Genomic DNA, 17,970 nt, shown 5'->3' with positions numbered 1-17,970 from the left:
TTGAAGCTCTTCTGTTTTATTCATGGAACTTTGATATTGCCTGGACAGAACACCATATGTTTACATACCAAAGAAACAGACAGTTATTTAAGAGTACATCTGCTTAAGGTCTATGACTATCTTTTATGCCTTGCTGTTAAAGATGATTTTAGGATTTCATCAGTTATGCAATGATGGTAAATGTATTTTTATCACTATGGAGTGAAAATGTATAAACTGAGGATAAATGCATTATTATCTGCCGTTGCTGTTGCAGAAACCACCTTAAATGGAACACTAGTTAGTCACAGGACACACACATGTTGACCCAATTTGGAGGTGCCACGCATACTAAAATGCACGCATATGTGTTGTTGGAGAAAACTTGTGTATTGTATCTTGGCAAACCCAGCCCAGACACAGAGAGAATACAGTATGAAGACTGCCTATGAACAATGCATAGACTGGGTCCTCTATCAAGAACTCGTTTAGTGTCCAGTGCTGCCAGAACAAGCACCCACCCCTCATGAGTCTGTGATAGAGAAAGGGAGTTAATTGTTCGATGGATAAAATGAGCCCCTTCAGTTTTTAAAATGTATTCAGCAAATGTTTATTTTGGAAATGTTATCCCATTTGTTTTATTTCTTTAACATTTAAAAACTAAGAATCTTTTGAGAAATGTTGTTAATGTTTATTGCATTATTTGATGATGTGGGAAATTTAGATATACCCACTAAGTTTGCATTTGTCAATTTTACCAACGATATGCCAGAGGTTTTAAGAAGTTTGTAACAATTTCTTTTGATTGTCAGTATAGGTGTGTTCCACATTCCTCCACTTTTAACAGTAATTGAAAAATACTGGACTTCTCATGTTTTTGTATTCTACAGAAATGACAAGCATGGCAATAATATTAAGTATCAATTGGTCCAACAGTGCAACAGCATTTCAGAATTTTTGACTGCTACTTGCCAAATTCTGACCAACCAGCTCTAAGTTATACTTCCATCCATCCATTTTCCAACCCGCGGAATCCAAACACAGGGTCACGGGGATCTGCTGGAGCCATTCCCAGCCAACACAGGGCACAAGGCAGGAACCAATCCCAGGCAGGGTGCCAACCCACCGCAGGACACACACAAACACACCAAGCACACACTAGGGCCAATTTAGAATCACCAATCCACCTAACCTGCATGTCTTTGGACTGTGGGAGGAAACCGGAGCGCCCGGAGGAAACCCACGCAGACACGGGGAGAACATGCAAACTCCATACAGGGAGGACCCGGGAAGCGAACCCAGGTCCCCAGATCTCCCAACTGTGAGGCAGCAGCGCTACCCACTGCGCCACCGTGCCGCCCTAAGTTATACTTGCTTTCTTTTATTATATTTTGTCAATATACTGTATTTAAATAGGCTAAAAAGAGAGAGAAAGTTTGCAAGTAGATATTACATTATTTCAGCCTTAACAACAATTCTAGATCATCAGAAACCAATTCTAAGACTTAACATTATAGTTTATTATTATTGACATACCGTTTCTTTTAATAAATGACAGACTATTGCTGATACATCTCCCTTGGATAATTCATTAAAGTATTCTATAAATGGTGGATTTTATATATTTCAGAAATGAACCACCAGTCGATTTGATATTGTGGTGGGAAAGGTCATTTTCCAGGACATTTTTTGCACACAGTATATTGAATTATCCATCTCAGAAATACAAATAGTAAGGATTGAAAATGGAGACTGACAGAATGAAATGATTTCATGTAAGAAATGACAACATATTTATTTCTTTAGAGTCAAACAGAACTTGAGATCAATAGACAAGGTAAACAGTCAGAATTCACTGTTAGTGTCAGAGATTTAGCTCAAAAAAGTAACCCCGCCACACCACTCGCATTGTTTATATGGCTAATAAGCAAAGGACTATAATTAATTATAAGTAACTTAATGTACCTAACAGTCAGAACCTAAAAAGAGGGTTACATGTGCTGCCACAAACTAAAATCTTTACATTCATTTACCTAAAAAGAGGAAGTTTATCATGTATTGGAGGTGCTATTGTAAAAATGTATTTACAATTTCAAAGTTACATTTGTAATTTCACCAGTCTGCAGCATGAAAGTGACCATATCTGTACAAGATGTTTTTAATACATTTGTAGTTGAATTTAAAGTCTGAATCTATCCATTCATTATCTAAATCTACTTAAACCTATTTAGTCTTAGTAGAGTGAACTAAGGTCTGGAACCTGACACATCTTGAACAATTGTGTGCTCCACCTCAGTACTGTTGCTATAAATAATATGGCCCATTAAACAATTGGTTAATCAATAGTGTCACAAAACCTGTAAAAACAAAAACAAATATTAAAAATAAAAATAATTAAGAAAAACAAAAATGAAGAAACACCTAATCACAGAAATGAACAAGTAAACTTCATACATAAATTGACATGGCTGAAATTCAAACCTAGTTTTCTAGATTAGTGAAACCACTGCACCACAGTACATTTTAATTATTGAATATGATTTAATAATAGCCTTTCAGCCCCTTACTTTCTTTCTGAAATCTGTATTAATACATTTAACAACTGTTCTTGATATAACCTTCTTTATATTTATATATTCTGACAATGTATTATAATAAGATACAAAAAATAAAGATAATTACATGTTAAGGAAAGGAAGGAAAACTGTTTTGCAGAGAATGCATTCCTTGATGCACAGGTTATAACCATCTTAATTCTCATCTAGGAAGGCCCCTTTTTGTTTTTGATCTTTGCACTTACAGTATGCAGAAAGTTCTTTAGCTTCATTTGTAGTCTCTATAGTATAGAATTCTTATATATTTAACATACGAATTTCTGTTTTGGAACTGATACTTTACTTTTATATTATAAGTGCAGTAAATCATGTTTGGATAACGCAAGTGTTAGTCTCAGACTAACCATTTTACCTAGTGGTCATTATTCAATTCAGTTTTTTCTCCAAGTATCAGGCCTTTAGTTCTGCCACCAGAAGGAGGTAGACAGAGAGGGAGACAATGAAGAAGTCAGATCAGCAGATACTGTCATTTTGATGCTGCGGTTTGGAGCAACTTCCAGGACACACCCCTTGTAACCCCCAGGATGTGTGTAGCAACCAAGCCACAAAATGGCATTGCAGTAAAATAAAAATACAACCACTGATAAGTTTAACTTTTTTTAAAAAATTACTCTATTTTAAATATACTAGAAGACTCTCGATTTTGAAATACTGTAATGGAAGCTTTTTTTGGATGTATAAAAATGTATATTTTCAGAAAAAATGTTAAATCAAACTGAATTCATAACACATCCTACCAAAGGATACATGTTAATAGTTGACTCTGTGACCAGGGAAGCAGACCAGAGTATGCTGAAGAAATGTTGAGGTACCAGCTAGGATCACGTCTTTAATAAACAGAGCGATAAAAATAGCACACAAATAAAAAACTAAAGTGGCTTTGCAAGAGTTATCAGAGACCTGTCCTCCTCGGTTGTTGGGTCAAGATCCGATAGCACCTTCCACAAGCAGCCTGGTTTTATGGCTTCTGTATGGAAAGGTGGGGTCTTCTCAGGCATTGTGGGTGGAACCAGGTGTCCTCCTTGGGCAGCTTTTTGATGCTACGGGAAAAAGAGAAGATACTGTTATTGCCAGAGTCCCCTTTTGTCTGGGGCTGGTACTGCTTTACCTCCTGGACACAGCCTGCAAGTTAGTCCCCTGGCGGACATGCATGACATTCATTTTCAGGTGGGAGGATTTGCTTATATGCTTATGTTAATTTGTAACTAAACAGTAAATAAAAAGAAAAAAAAAGCTGAACATTTCTCTTAGAAGAACTTAGACACTTATTGAGCACTTGAAAGTTGAACTGCACCCTAGTATCTTTTTCACTGTCTTTTTGCATTCTCTCTGACAGAGTGGAAAATAGAAGCAGAATGAACTCCTGAACCATGCTGCCATGTCACTAAGAATATTTATTGTATTTGTTTTCTACAGCTAACTAGCCAGCACAGTCCTCTCAGAAAAGTTGTAACCAATTATTGTGATTAGAACACATCAGACAGGATAAACTGGAAACTCACAAATAATCCTTTTTTTTTGGTTGTGAGCAGCAGAGTCAAATCTCAAAACGAAAGCAGAAATCCATTCCTTGCTTGTTTTTTTTTTTCTTACTTGTATATCAACTTGTATTCTCTCACAAAGACTTTCTATTGATTACGTAGAGTTCAGAAACTTTCCAGTGTTCACATCCTTCTTATACAGTGCAGTTGTGTCATTATATGCCAAATGTGTTGCCCTGCAAAGCACCATATCCCTGGCCACAAAATGGCACTACACACTGAAAGACAAATAAAGATGAATTAAAAGCAACATCTAAAAGTTAAGAGCATATTTTTTAAAAGGAAATGTCAAAGATCAACTAGTAATGCATTCCAGGCAATGTGTCGCTATAATATCAATAAAAAATTGAAAAATTAACCAAAAGTGAACATAAGGACTAATAAGCAATGCGCTACTGACAGATTAAGTCTCAGTGATTGTATTCGTCACTGTGTGCCATCCATTTGTGCATTCAAGTAAAAACATAAAGCATAATTTAATTTTAAAATAAAATTATCAGATACTGTATACTATAGCTTTTTATACTCCATTATAACCATTTTGTGGTTAACCCATTTAAATATTAAAGGTCAACCTAGAGTAATGATGGCTTGGACAGATATTTCATTATAATTGGCAGTAGTACTAGGGTGTTGTACTGTGTTAGCCATTATGGATGTAATGAGAAGTCAAGCAAAATGACACATTTTATTGGCTAACTAAAAAGATTACAATATGCAAGCGCTTGCATATTGTAATCTTTTTAGTTAGCCAGTAAGAGGTGTAATTTTGCTTGACTTCTCATTATATTATAACTGGCATTGAAACTAAAAGAGTAGAAATACTGGTTCATAAAGCAAATTATTTTTTGGTCTCTGAGGTAATTTCTTTCTCAAGATGGTGCTAATGTATAGTAACTGTGGAACTGAGTGAAACTAGGCTACTTCTGGCTAATGTACATTATGTACACCTTACTGGAATTAAAAGGAATTTACGATTAGCTTCTTTGTTTAGTACCCGATATATTTAGTCACAAACATTTATAACAGAAGATTTTTAACTATATATTAAACTGATATACATTGCTTATCTTCAGCTACACAATATTATGTAAAACTGCCTTGATATTTTAACATTTTTTACAAAAGTCATAAAGTGTTGAACTCTTGCAGACTTCTCTACTCTTATTCAGGACAATAGTCTTTTTTTCTGTTTAGTGCATCAGTGTTAGTATCAAATTGATTACTTCTTTATTGATAATAATTTCCTACTCTATTTTAAGCCTTGCAATTATGATATCACTGTTTTATCTGACCATGCCTTGATTATTTTGGAATCAGCCATACCTCTTCATTAATGGCAGAGATTAAGGGAATCTCCCAGAAGAAGATGCTGTTGAGCAAAAAATAAGATGAGTTCCTATGGTTACTATTTAACATATTATTAAAATGTTTTGGGAAACTCTGCACAGCCGTCAAAATTACATATGTTCAATGCTTTTTCTTATCTAGTAAAATATTTGATTTTTGGGTGTGTGAATTTTTATTTTTGCTTGTTGTTGCTGGCCTGTTTCTGGGTTACATGGGCAAGCCGTTCAACTTTTCAATGTTTTTAGGTGTGTATATGTGCAAGCTGAACTTTTCAGTTCCACCTTGTGACTAAAAACCTTACAGTTCTTTTAAATGACCCATCAGATGATTTTTTTTTTTTTTTTTTTTTTTTTTGCGGTAAATTATAAACGGTGTGAATTCTGGCCTTACAGTAAATATATATATATATATATATATATATATATATATATATATATATATGTATATAATATATATGTGTGTGTGTACTATATATATATATATATATATATATATGTGTGTGTACAGTGTATATATATATATATATATATATATATACTGTACATATGTAAAGTAGTCAGTGTACAGCTTGTATAACAGTGTAAATTTGCTGTCCCCTCAAAACAACTCAACACACAGCCATTAATGTCTAAACCGCTGGCAACAAAAGTGAGTACACCCCTAAGTGAAAAATGTTCTAATTGTGCCGAAAGTGTCAATATTTTGTGTGGCCACTATTATTTTCCAGCACTGCCTTAACTCTCTTGGGCATGGAGTTCACTAGAACTTCACAGGTTGCCACTGGAATCCTCTTCCACTCCTCCATGACGACATCACGGAGCTGGTGGATGTTAGAGACCTTGCGCTCCTCCACCTTCCGTTTGAGGATGCCCCACAGATGCTCAATAGGGTTTAGGTCTGGAGACATGCTTAGCCAGTCCAGCACCTTTACCCTCATTTTCTTTAGCAAGGCAGTGGTCGTCTTAGAGGTATGTTTGGGGTTGTTATCATGTTGGAATACTGCCCTGCGGCCCAGTTTCTGAAAGGAGGGGATCATGCTCTGCTTCAGTATGTCACAGTACATGTTGCCATTCATGGTTCCTTCAATGAACTGTAGCTCCCCAGTGCCGGCAGCACTCATGCAGCCCCAAACCATGACACTCCCACCACCATGCTTGACTGTAGGAAAGGTTGCCGCCACACACGCTTGATACCATCTGAACCAAATAAGTTTATCTTGGCCTCATCAGACCACAGGACATGATTCCAGTAATCCATGTCTTTAGTCTGCTTGTTTTCAGCAAACTGTTTGCTGGCTTTCTTGTGCATCATCTTTAGAAGAAGCTCCCTTCTGGGATGACAGCCATGCAGTCCAATTTGATGCAGTGTATGGTCTGAGCACTGACAGGCTGTCCGTAGCCACCACAAACCCCCCCCCCTCTCCCCCACTTTAACCTCTGCAGCAATGCTGGCAGCACTCATATGTCTATTTTCAAAAGGCAACCTCTGGATATGACGCTGAGCACGTGCACTCAACTTCTTTGGTCGAGCATGGCAAGGCCTGTTCTGAGTGGAACCTGTCCTGTTAAACCACTGTATGGTCTTGGCCACCGTGCTGCAGCTCAGTTTCAGGGTGTTGATAATCTTCTTATAGCCTAGGCCATCATTATGTAGAGCAACAATTCTGTTTTTCAGATCCTCAGAGAGTTCTTTGCCATGAGGTGCCATATTGAACTTCCAGTGACCAGTATGAGAGAATGTGAGAGCGATAACACCAAATTTAACACACCTGAGACCATGTAACACTAAAGAGTCACATGACACCAGGGAAGGAAAATGGCTAATTGGGCACAATTTGAACATTTTTCACATAGGGGTGTACTCACTTTTTTTGCCAGAAGTTTAGACATTAATGGCTGTGTGTTGAGTTATTTTGAGGGGACAGCAAATTTACACTGTTATACAAGCTGTACACTGACTACTTTACATTGTATCAAAGTGTCATATCTTCAGTGTTGTCCCATGAAAAGATATAATAAATAATTTACAAAAATGTGAGGGGCGTACTCACTTTTGTGAGATACTGTATATATATATATATATATATATATATATATTTGCAGTTGGAGATCCACAAAGGGAGAAAAAACGAATCACGTATCATAAAATAGTTTTATTCCTGAGCTTTCAACCCCTATCAGGGGTCTTCATCAGAGGATAATGCTTAGACTTACAAGAATCAAAGGCAATATATAGCAGCACATTCAGGGGGGGGGGGGGGTGGGTGGAGGTGACTAAGTCCCCCCCCCCTTTTTGATCATACGGACTTAGTCACCTCCACCCCCAATGTGCTGCTATATATCGCCTTTGATTCTTGTAAGTCTAAGCATTATCCTCTGATGAAGACCCCTGATAGGGGTTGAAAGCTCAGGAATAAAACTATTTTATGATACGTGATTCGTTTTTTCTCCCTTTGTGGATCTCCAACTGCAAATATGCAAACCGTATCACAGACCTTCTCTTCCATATATATATATATATATATATATATATATATATATATATAAAATATAATATAATAAAGAACCCAGTATATGCAGGCTTAAAAAGAAGAACATCCAAATAATAAAAAAAAGACTTCATGAAGACACTTTCTAAAACCTACCTTATTAATGCACCTCCCCATTACAGTCTCCACCCCTCACTTGCTATATATTCCCTTGGAATCCTGAATGTCTAATCATTTTCCTCTGATGATAACACCTGGTTGATTGTGGAAACCTTAGGAATAAAAAAAAACTATTTTAAGATATGTGACTCGTTTTCTCCCTTTGTGGACCTCTAACTAAAAATATATATACCAATCATCCACATTAAAAACCACTGACAGATGAAGTGAATAACATTGATTATATTATTACAATGGCATTTCTGAAGTTGTGGAATATGTTAGGCAGCAAGTGAACAGTCAGTTCTTGAAGGTAATGTGTTCAAAACAGGAAAAATGGCAAGTGTAAGGATATGAGCAACTTTTACAAGGGACAAATTTTGATAACTGGATGACTGGGTCCTTGCATCTGCAAAATGAACGGTTTTATGGGGTGTTCGTGGTATGCAGTGGTTAGTACCTAAAGTGGTCCAAGGAAAAGACATGAAATGAAGTGGCAGCAGGGTCGTGGGTCAGCCGGGTTCGTGAGTGTCATTTACCTGGGGGAGAGATGGCAGTAGGATGCACTATGGAAAGAATGCAAGTAGACAGAGGCACTGTGCTCTGTGCAATGTTCTGCTGGCAAACTTTGGGCCCTGACATGTATTTGGATGTTACTTTGACAAGTACAACCTACCTAAAGATTGTTACAAATAACGTGCACCCCTTCATTTCAATGGTATTCCCAAAAAAATTGTTCAGGATTGGTTTGAGGAACATGACAAAGAGTTCAAGGTGTTAACTTGGCCTCCAATTTTCCCAGGTCTCTCTGTGGGTTATGCTGAAAAACCAAGTCCAATCCTTTGAGGCCCTACATCCTAACTTATAGAGCTTGAAGGATCTGCTGCTAACGTCTTTCTGCCAGATACTACAGGATACCATGAGAGGTCTTGTAGAATTCATGCCTTGGCAGGTCAGAGCTGTTTTGGTGGCACAGGGGGACCTACAAAATATTAGTTAGGTGCTGCTGTATAATACTCTGCTTTAAATGTGCCAGTGTTCTGGATAACTACAGAAATTAGTTTAGCTTTGTATATATGTTTACTTTCTATCTTTTACCACTTGCACCTACTTTTGGTCGAAATTTATTAAATGAATCATGAACCAAAATCTCTGTCCTATCTTCATAAATACCTATTTTTTGTACTTACCCCTACTTATCATACTTAAGCATATGGATATTACCCATAAGCCAAAGTTCTGAGTTCTGTGTGTGCGTTTTATTTTGGCACAAAAAGCATCAAAGTGTTATTCTATATTTAAGCATTCATTCTAAAGCATTGCCAGAATAGCAGGTGTTCCTCTGTCCTTTTACCTAATATTCATCATTTCATCTCACATATGAAGTGCTGGTGTATCAAGGGAAATCTGTGTGTCTCCTGCCTAAGCCACTCCAGATACAGTGACTACGTATCACTTTACACTTTGTAATAACTAATCTTAGAACATCCACTTTCTACTTTATTCACACAGAAAATGTGCTCAGTGATAATCCTAATGAGGAATATTCATCATGGTGCAAATCCCAGGGGTCCAGCCTGAAGAATAAAGATAAAATGTATTTTCATCTGCCTTAAATGTTTTATATCACACCTGGGAGTCTGATAGCTTTCCGCAGCTATTTTTGTCATTCTCTGTAGGGAGGTATTCAGTGAGCTTCCATTCCATTGAGAAAAAGTAATGGGTAAACCATTTCAGATGGATATGCTCTGTAAATAGATTATATTGTGTTTTTCAAGGCTTTCATGAGGCAACTTTGAAAACTCTGTGGAAGTGACCTAAATCATCCATCATGTCTTGTTCATCAATGGCATATCACAAAACAGAATATAGTATGACAGGTTCAAATGTCAGGCAGAATAACCTCACACTTGTGACAGTCCAGGTGATGCTTATAAAATGTGAACATTAGAGGATATAACTATTCTTAATTTTAATTCAATAAATGTTACAGCAATTTCTGTTCACCCCTCCAGCTCAGTACTATACTTTTCTATACAAGCACTATTATCATCTCAGTTGTGTAGTAGATAAAAGTAGGGTTCTTTATTAAATAACAATGTGCTTTCTAAACAGCTACTTGCATTATAGACTAATTTTTAAATTAACATGAAACTTCTCAGAAATATATTAGGATGTAGTTTTGATTTTCAGAATAAAATCATTGTCATTCTCTGTGGGAGCCTCCAGTAACTAAGAATTAATGGAGTTAGCCACCTAATCCTTTAAAACCCAGATCTTCATTTCACAAGAATATCTTCTCTGATCAACCCCCTTTTTTTAAACATGAGAGTATGTGCACAACTACTCAATGAATCACAAGCCAAGTTTGTTTACAGCCTTTTCACCTCCTTCTAAAGAAGGATTTTGATGGCTTAAAAGTGGTTTCCTTACAAAGAAATTCTCATTATTTTGCTTTTTCATGTTTTCGATTCAGAAAGTAACATGCATTCTGATCATAAGTTAAGCCAAACTGTAACTTAAATTGATTTGTATATGCCTTAGAGCAGGGGTTCCCAAGTTCAATACTGGGATACCACTGTGTCTGAGGGTTTTCATTCCAACCAGTTTCAATAAATAAATGGTTCGTTTGTACTTCACAATAATATAAATTGCATTATTAGTCTTTTTCTTTTCTTATTTTATACTCAGAAATATGTGCTAGTATCCATCCATCCATCCATCCATTATCCAACCCACTATATCCTAACTACAGGGTCACAGGGGTCTGTTGGAGCCAATCCCAGCCAACACAGGGTGCAAGGCAGGAATCATACCCCGGGCAGGGCACCAGCCCACCGCAGGGCACACACACACACCAAGCACAATTTAGAATTGCCAATGCACCTAACCTGCATGTCTTTGGACTGTGGGAGGAAACCGGAGCACCCGGAGGAAACCCACGCAGACATGGGGAGAACATGCAAACTCCACACAGGGAGGACCCAGGAAGCAAACCCAGGTCTCCTAACTGCGAGGCGGCAGCGCTACCACTGTGCCACCATGCCGCCTGTATGTACTAGTATGTTTACATGTAAACAAAATTTAGAGAGATGCATTTTTTACCATATTTTTAAATGTTAAATTTATTTTGCCATATTCTTTTTAGTTCACCTTTTCCTGTGGTGGTTACTCCCTAAATTGTATCCAAATTCTGATGATTAGTGATGAGCAGTGCCAGCCACAGCCATAGTGGTACCCCAGGACTGAACTTAGCAGCCCCTGCTTTACTGGAAAAACAGAAACCAAAAAATTATACACAAAGCTTTTATCTCCAAATATAGAAGTCTATTCCAAAACTTAATGTAATGATTAATTTGTTGGTTTAAATTCTGCTTACTTTTATTCAGTAAGTTGAAATTGACCAGATTCTTAATAACCTTTTCAGCTGACATATTTCAGGTGGCCAGCATTTTGGCATCCTGAACCGAAGTGCAGTGTATTCTGGGAAAGTCAGGGTTATAGCCAGCCTGCTTACAGTTTTAAGCTTCAGCAGTCCCAGAACACTACTGAAACTTTGAAATGGCTGTGGGAAAATATATTTACTTATTCATTTGTATAATAATGATTTAGTTACATTTTCTGTGTTTTGGGAAAAAAATATGCAGGCACACTGTACTGATGGAAATAAAAATGAGAAGGGAGGAGGACAGCAGAAACTTTTTATCAGAAATCTCTTTGAAAAGAGTTGTCTCTTTTCTAACACTTTTGTAAAGAGCTAAGCTGAGTTGCAGAAATTGATACTTGCAAGGAACCTTTCTCTCTATGCCTCCTACTTTGTAAAAACTGAAACGGACCTTCCATGGAGTTCTATGTCTTACCTTTTAGACACAATGGAAGAGAGCTCTTCCTCTTTGACAAGAAATCTTTTTTTTTTTTTTTCATTTTTCAATAAAGCATATATAATTTGCAACTAAATGAATGAAGACTTGAGCCACTCAGGCTGTACAGTTCTTTCTACTGCTTATACAGTATTTACTGCTATTGGTACTTGGTTAGGAGCACACACTAATACAGTGCATTGCCGTACCCACTACACGACAAACCAACTCAGGATCCAGATTAGGACCCGAGTTCAGCCATGCAACAGGTGACACCTCAGCACCACACTAGTTCAGATGGAATGGAACAGTGTAAGGTTTTTTTTTTTTTTTTTTTATGGTGGCTGGAGTGCAAATTCTGCCACCAACCCCCAAGTTTTTCCCTGCAGGTTGGAGGGCCTACATGCAGGGATGGATGCAGATTAACATCATACCCAGGATGGAGCAATTGCAGGTTAAGGGCCTTGCTCAAGGGCCCAACATTGCAGAATCCCTATTGGTACTGATGAAAATAAATGTAATTTTTAAGTGAAAGCTTAAATCAAGCACCTTTAGAAGTAAAGACAGCCCCAGTCAGCAAGCAACACACCATAGAGGTCCCCAGGGATGAATATGTGGGGTACAATACAGACAGTGAGACCGGTAAGAGGTTACAGGTAACAGCTTTATAGCTGGTATTGACATTTGTTTTTATCCCCCACATTAAGAACCTAAAAACTATGTCACATTACATGACTTTTCCGGTAATTATCTGTTATAGTCTTCATTTACATAATCTAAGCAAGTTGGAGGCAGTCGTAATCATGCTCCTTTGAAGCTACATGACATTTTAGGCAACTCAATCAAACTTGTCTGAGTCTTACTCCAATAAAATCAAATAGGTTTGATTTTTTTTTTCTTTATAGAGGCAGGCCAATCCGGAAGTACAATGCATCTAATGCACCAATGGGGAATAAAGGACACAGGTGTTTTGAGCCTCACAAACAGAAGACAATCTTGTATGTCTGATGTCACATATTTTTATGTACCACGACAGAATGGAAAAAATAAAAAAGAGTCAAGCCGCAACTGAACTCACGTAACTGTTAACGCTTTGTGCAGTGCCAGCTCCATCAGGCAGCATGCTATTGGCTTTTAGAAAAAGGGGAGAGCTCAGGTGTGCTAGAAGGTCAGCACCCAGTCAGTAAATGTGACATGAGAGGCGATTTTCAGTTGTGTAAATTGACATGGTCCAGTGACAAGATCAGCAACTGTGGGTAGCAAATCCCACACACCTCAAGACAAGAAATTGCATTATGTGACATTGGCTTAAGAGGTTAGTTGGGGCCTTTTGTATTAGGTGACACAACAAGATAACATGGTACAACAATAATTTATCTCCTTTTTTCCTTCAGTGATTCTACCCAATCGAATATTATTAGTTAAATTAGAGTATCTAAAGAACAGTTGAGGTCAGTCCTAAAAAATGCAGTATTCCATTGTCCTCTTCTTTGCTACTACACCCCGTTTTAGATTTTGTTTAGTTGTTGTCTCCCTGCTCTAAATCTTGAACTCAATGATCCCTCCTATGGACAACCATGATAAACTTCTGCAGAACTATTAGATAATCTCTGGATTTTATTAGTATTCAGGAACTATTGACTGGAAATCTCTAGACTCTCTTTATATCAGTTTTATACTTTTATAATGTGACTATTCTTGAGGCTTTGCACTGTAATGGGTTGACCATCTCAAATATTAATTAGGGGTCTTCCATGGTTCAGGTGGTATGTGTCTGGATGACCAATGACCTATAACAGAAGAATTTGGTGGTGGTGAACTTTATTGCCACACCATCAATTGGTTTCTTTGGCAGTGGCTTTAAAGCAGCTGGGGACAGTGGCTTTGAAACACTTGACGACAATTGCTTCATTTATTGAAATGTGAAAGATTGAGAAAATGAGAACATCTAGCAATTGGTTTGAGCGCACAACCAGGCAGAGTATGTTGACAAGTAGTTCTCCTTGCATCAGCTGTGGACAGACAGAATACTTGATCATCAGGAGGAGTGATCCTCCTTACGGGCACATCATTCAGTGCATCATACTTTGCAGTTGTTTAGTGCATCAGAGAAAGATGTGCCACTGTCACAGCTTTGTAGTGGCCCTTATAATCAGTGATGGCCTGACAACAGTAGTGTAGGTTCCTTCTGGTCCATCTTTTTGAATATTATTTTTGGACTCTGTTTTATATGGCCAGAAGTTATAAAACCTTTCCCAACAACATATTTTTTTTTTTCTCCATGAATGGCCCCTCAGTCACTGGGTGAGGCAGGAGCAGGGGTGGGCGGGTTCTGTTTTATCTTTTTTTACTGAAAAAGTGTTTGTTATTACAGGTCGACACTTAATGTTTGTGAATCCGCCTGTTCACTGGTTTGTCATCAATAATTAAATAGAAATATTTTTGAGAGTTATCAACCCATTGCGGTAAACAGCAGATGACACTGCAGCAGCGTAGTGGTCTGCAAATTCCAGTAACCCCTGAAATACTACCTTATTGGGTAGCTTCGGCAGTTACTGCGAGGACTGTTGGGTGAAACAGATGAAAGCGCTAGTTTTAAAAGTGAACAATAAGAACCTGGCCAAATTGCTATCTGTGGGGGTCTTTTTGTATCAGTGCTTCACTGCGCAATCAGATTACAATTGCACCCATCGGATTACAGTATTCTCTGAATTTATGTTCTTGTTCTGTGCCCACTTGTTTGTGTTATTTCCGCGCGGGGTGGAAAACGTCCTCATCTGGGGAGCGTTCCCAACTTCTGTTAATCTTCATCTGCATCAGAATCACGGTAGAACAAAACTACATAAGTTTCAAGATGCTTTTCACAGGGGATTCATAACAATACCACCATCATCTGCATCTGCAAAACTTGACTGTGTCATGTTATTTTGTACTTAGTGTTATGTTGTATTTTTGTATATGTAATATTAATCTCTTTTGATATTTACTGCCATAAATATACACATTTATTACAATAAAAATTACAGTTCACTAAAGAACTGGTAAACTATGCACTTTGTCTGGGGGATGCCACTCATCTTTTGGCAGCCAGTTTCACACACATGATTTGCTTGCACAATGACCATTCTATCTTGGCATTTCTGACAACATTTTGCATCATGTTTAATGCAATACACTTGGAATATACCATAATCATGGTCCCAAAACGTATTCGCAGATTTTCACATTCCGTGAGGTCCTGTGCCCATAACCTCTGCTAATTGCAAGCAGTAAATTTAATTATTTTTTGCCGTTTTGATTGATAATTAAACCTGGATAGTAAAAATATGAATCCAGTGACCTCCTCTGCAGTTATTTGTATAAATTTTTATTTGATTTCAGTCAGTTAAAAAATTTGAAAAGAAATATTAAAATGCATTTTATTATTATTTTAATTATTTCAACCACCTAGATTACTATTTGACTGTTGACAAAAAAATGAACAAATAAATGAAATGTAAAAACATTTAGCATGTGGTTTCAGTATTCAACCTGAAACTATACCAGTATAATTAATGTAAGCCCACAAAATTATTTTTGAGAAGAAAAAAGATGGTATTCTTCAGTTTCAGTGCAGTAACAGATATAAATTCTGAATGTCTTTTAGCCTGTTTTGACCCTGATAAATAAAATATACACCCCACACTAGTGCAAGGGTGACTGTTTAATTATTAAAAAATCTGATGGAAGCCTTAATTAGTTTCAGTCTCAATAAAGGTTGAAAAGTTCACAGAGGTGTTTTCATATTCAGTGTGGCCTGCTCATAAGGGGCACATGTCTGTCTTGTCCAAAAATTTCATTTTGCAGTTTTTGAAATTGTGTAAGGGTCAACTTGATCAGAAAGTACAAAAAGAAGGAAAGAGATAATTCTCCATGTATTTATTCAGAAATGATAAAGGAAATAAACCATATTAGTGCTTCTTTGAAACCTGTTCAGTAAAGTGTAATATATGACAGGAAAATGTCCTTAGAAATTCTATATGCACACTTTAGTCTTCCTTTAAATCAGTGTTTCCCAAACTCGGTCCTGGTGAACCCCTGTGGCTGCAGGTTTTTGTTCCAACCAGCTTCTGTTTTTAATTGAACTCCTGGGCTAATTAAGTGAACTGATATTTCCCAAGTTCTGTGTTTAGGGAACAATATAAAAATTAGAAAACTAAGTTTGCTAAAAAAAAAATGTTATTATATTAGGACATTATATTATGTTGTATAGGAATAATGTATTTTTTTTTTCTTTTCAACAGTATTTTCATCTTGATTTTCATTCTACTTTTCTAGGTCGTCTAATTGTTTAATTAATCTATTATTTACTCATTAGTGGGTCGGTTGCTAAAGTACTTGCAGCCTTTGATTATTCAGTGTTGTTTGCCAGCGTGTCTGCTCTGCTTGTTTTAAATTGTCATTATTAAGATACAACAAAGGGGGAAAAACTGCACAAGGAAAGGGCAAAGTATAATGAAATCAACAAAAGAGAGTTAAGCATTTAAATCTATAGCAAAAGCAGAAATGTTTCTAAATGTCTTATTAATGTAAAAATCATGCTGCTATGCTTTTTTGAATGTCGAATAAAAGAAAAAAAAAATACCAGCTAATTAAATGAGATCAGTGCTATCAGGTGTTGTCACTGATTAGGAATCCGGTTGGAACAAAAACCTGCAGCCACAGGGGTTCACTAGGACCAAGTTTGGGAAACACTGCTTTAAATGGTAAATGATTGCATTATTCCACTGTGTCGTCTTTCTGTTGTTACACAAGTTATTTCTTTATCAAAGCATTATCCTGCACTATTGTCCTTGGGAAAAGGGTATTGTAGCAAATATCCAGTGGTGGATTGGGTAGATTTGTTCTGGTAAAGTTTGCTTCAGTCATGATGTTCAGGTAGCCTAGGACTGATTAAGAAACAAATTGTAATCCCCCACCCACCGATACCACAAAATTCTGACTAACAGAACTGTTTATTTCTTTTTTTAAGTCATCAGGTAGCTTGTTTTCACTCTGTAAGTTGAAGACATCCTTAACTTATCCTCTTTAATAAAACCCCTGTGTGCGTCCATGTGTCCGTGTGTGTGTGTCTTCTGGTGAAGTGCACATGCACTGGGCACTCTTCAACGCATATTACGGACAAGGCGGAAGTACAGGGAAGGGCGAAATGAGTGACAGAGTCACCGGCCTCTAGCAGATGCTTCAAAGGCCGCCTGACGCGTCACACAAGACAGAGAGGGCAGGACCTATAAAATATCGCGTGGCCGATCTACTCGGATTTCGGTAAATGAGGTAAGACCTAAAACATAACGCACAAAAAATCCAATCGGGTACTGAGATGCAGAGACCAGCTTCCTCACTCTGAGGATGTCAGATTTGTGATTAAGAAGCTTGGCCCGGTAAAGTGTAAAGTGTCAGTCGTTGAAGAGGTTTTACTAAATATACGAATTTTCATGATATTACAATAGGATGACTTTTAAAAGTAGATTTATTTTCACACACACAAAATCTGTTGCTGAGCAAATAGATCTATTGAAGAGCGTCAGAAAAATGCCAAAACACAAAGAGCTAAGAGAGCAAGTCTTACTGCGGATGAATGAAAATCACTGCGTCAGCAACAAGCTAAAATAAAGAGAGGCAGGATAAGAGATCTTCAAACAGACACAACACATCAATCAACAGCCACAGAGGAGAGAATAAATGTAATATTAATTATAGTTACTGTATTGTCATATACATTTCTATTTAATTTTTATTATTATTTTAATTTAGGCTTCTTGCAAAAATATTAAGCTCCCTTGCCATTTAATATAGACTTTTCCTACTAATGTTTATGCACTACTGTTCTAGCGCCCGTTATTGTAACGGGCTTAATGACTAGTAATTTAATATTTTGGTATATTTTTGTCTGTTTTTTTTCAGTCTTCTCCTATCAGTTCCTTTAATTTTGCAAGTGG

The 17,970-nt window shown here is 37.1% G+C and overlaps 1 protein-coding gene across 4 annotated transcripts in view; it reads left to right on the top strand.

Moving 5' to 3' along the window:
* The window catches only part of vps50 (VPS50 EARP/GARPII complex subunit), a 408,283-nt gene that overhangs the window by 304,621 nt on the left and 85,692 nt on the right, over positions 1-17,970 (top strand). The window lies entirely within an intron of this gene.

This window comes from Erpetoichthys calabaricus, chromosome 13, assembly GCF_900747795.2.
Source record: "Erpetoichthys calabaricus chromosome 13, fErpCal1.3, whole genome shotgun sequence".
NCBI lineage: Eukaryota > Metazoa > Chordata > Cladistia > Polypteriformes > Polypteridae > Erpetoichthys > Erpetoichthys calabaricus.
This window is presented reverse-complemented; position numbering and strand designations above follow the sequence as displayed.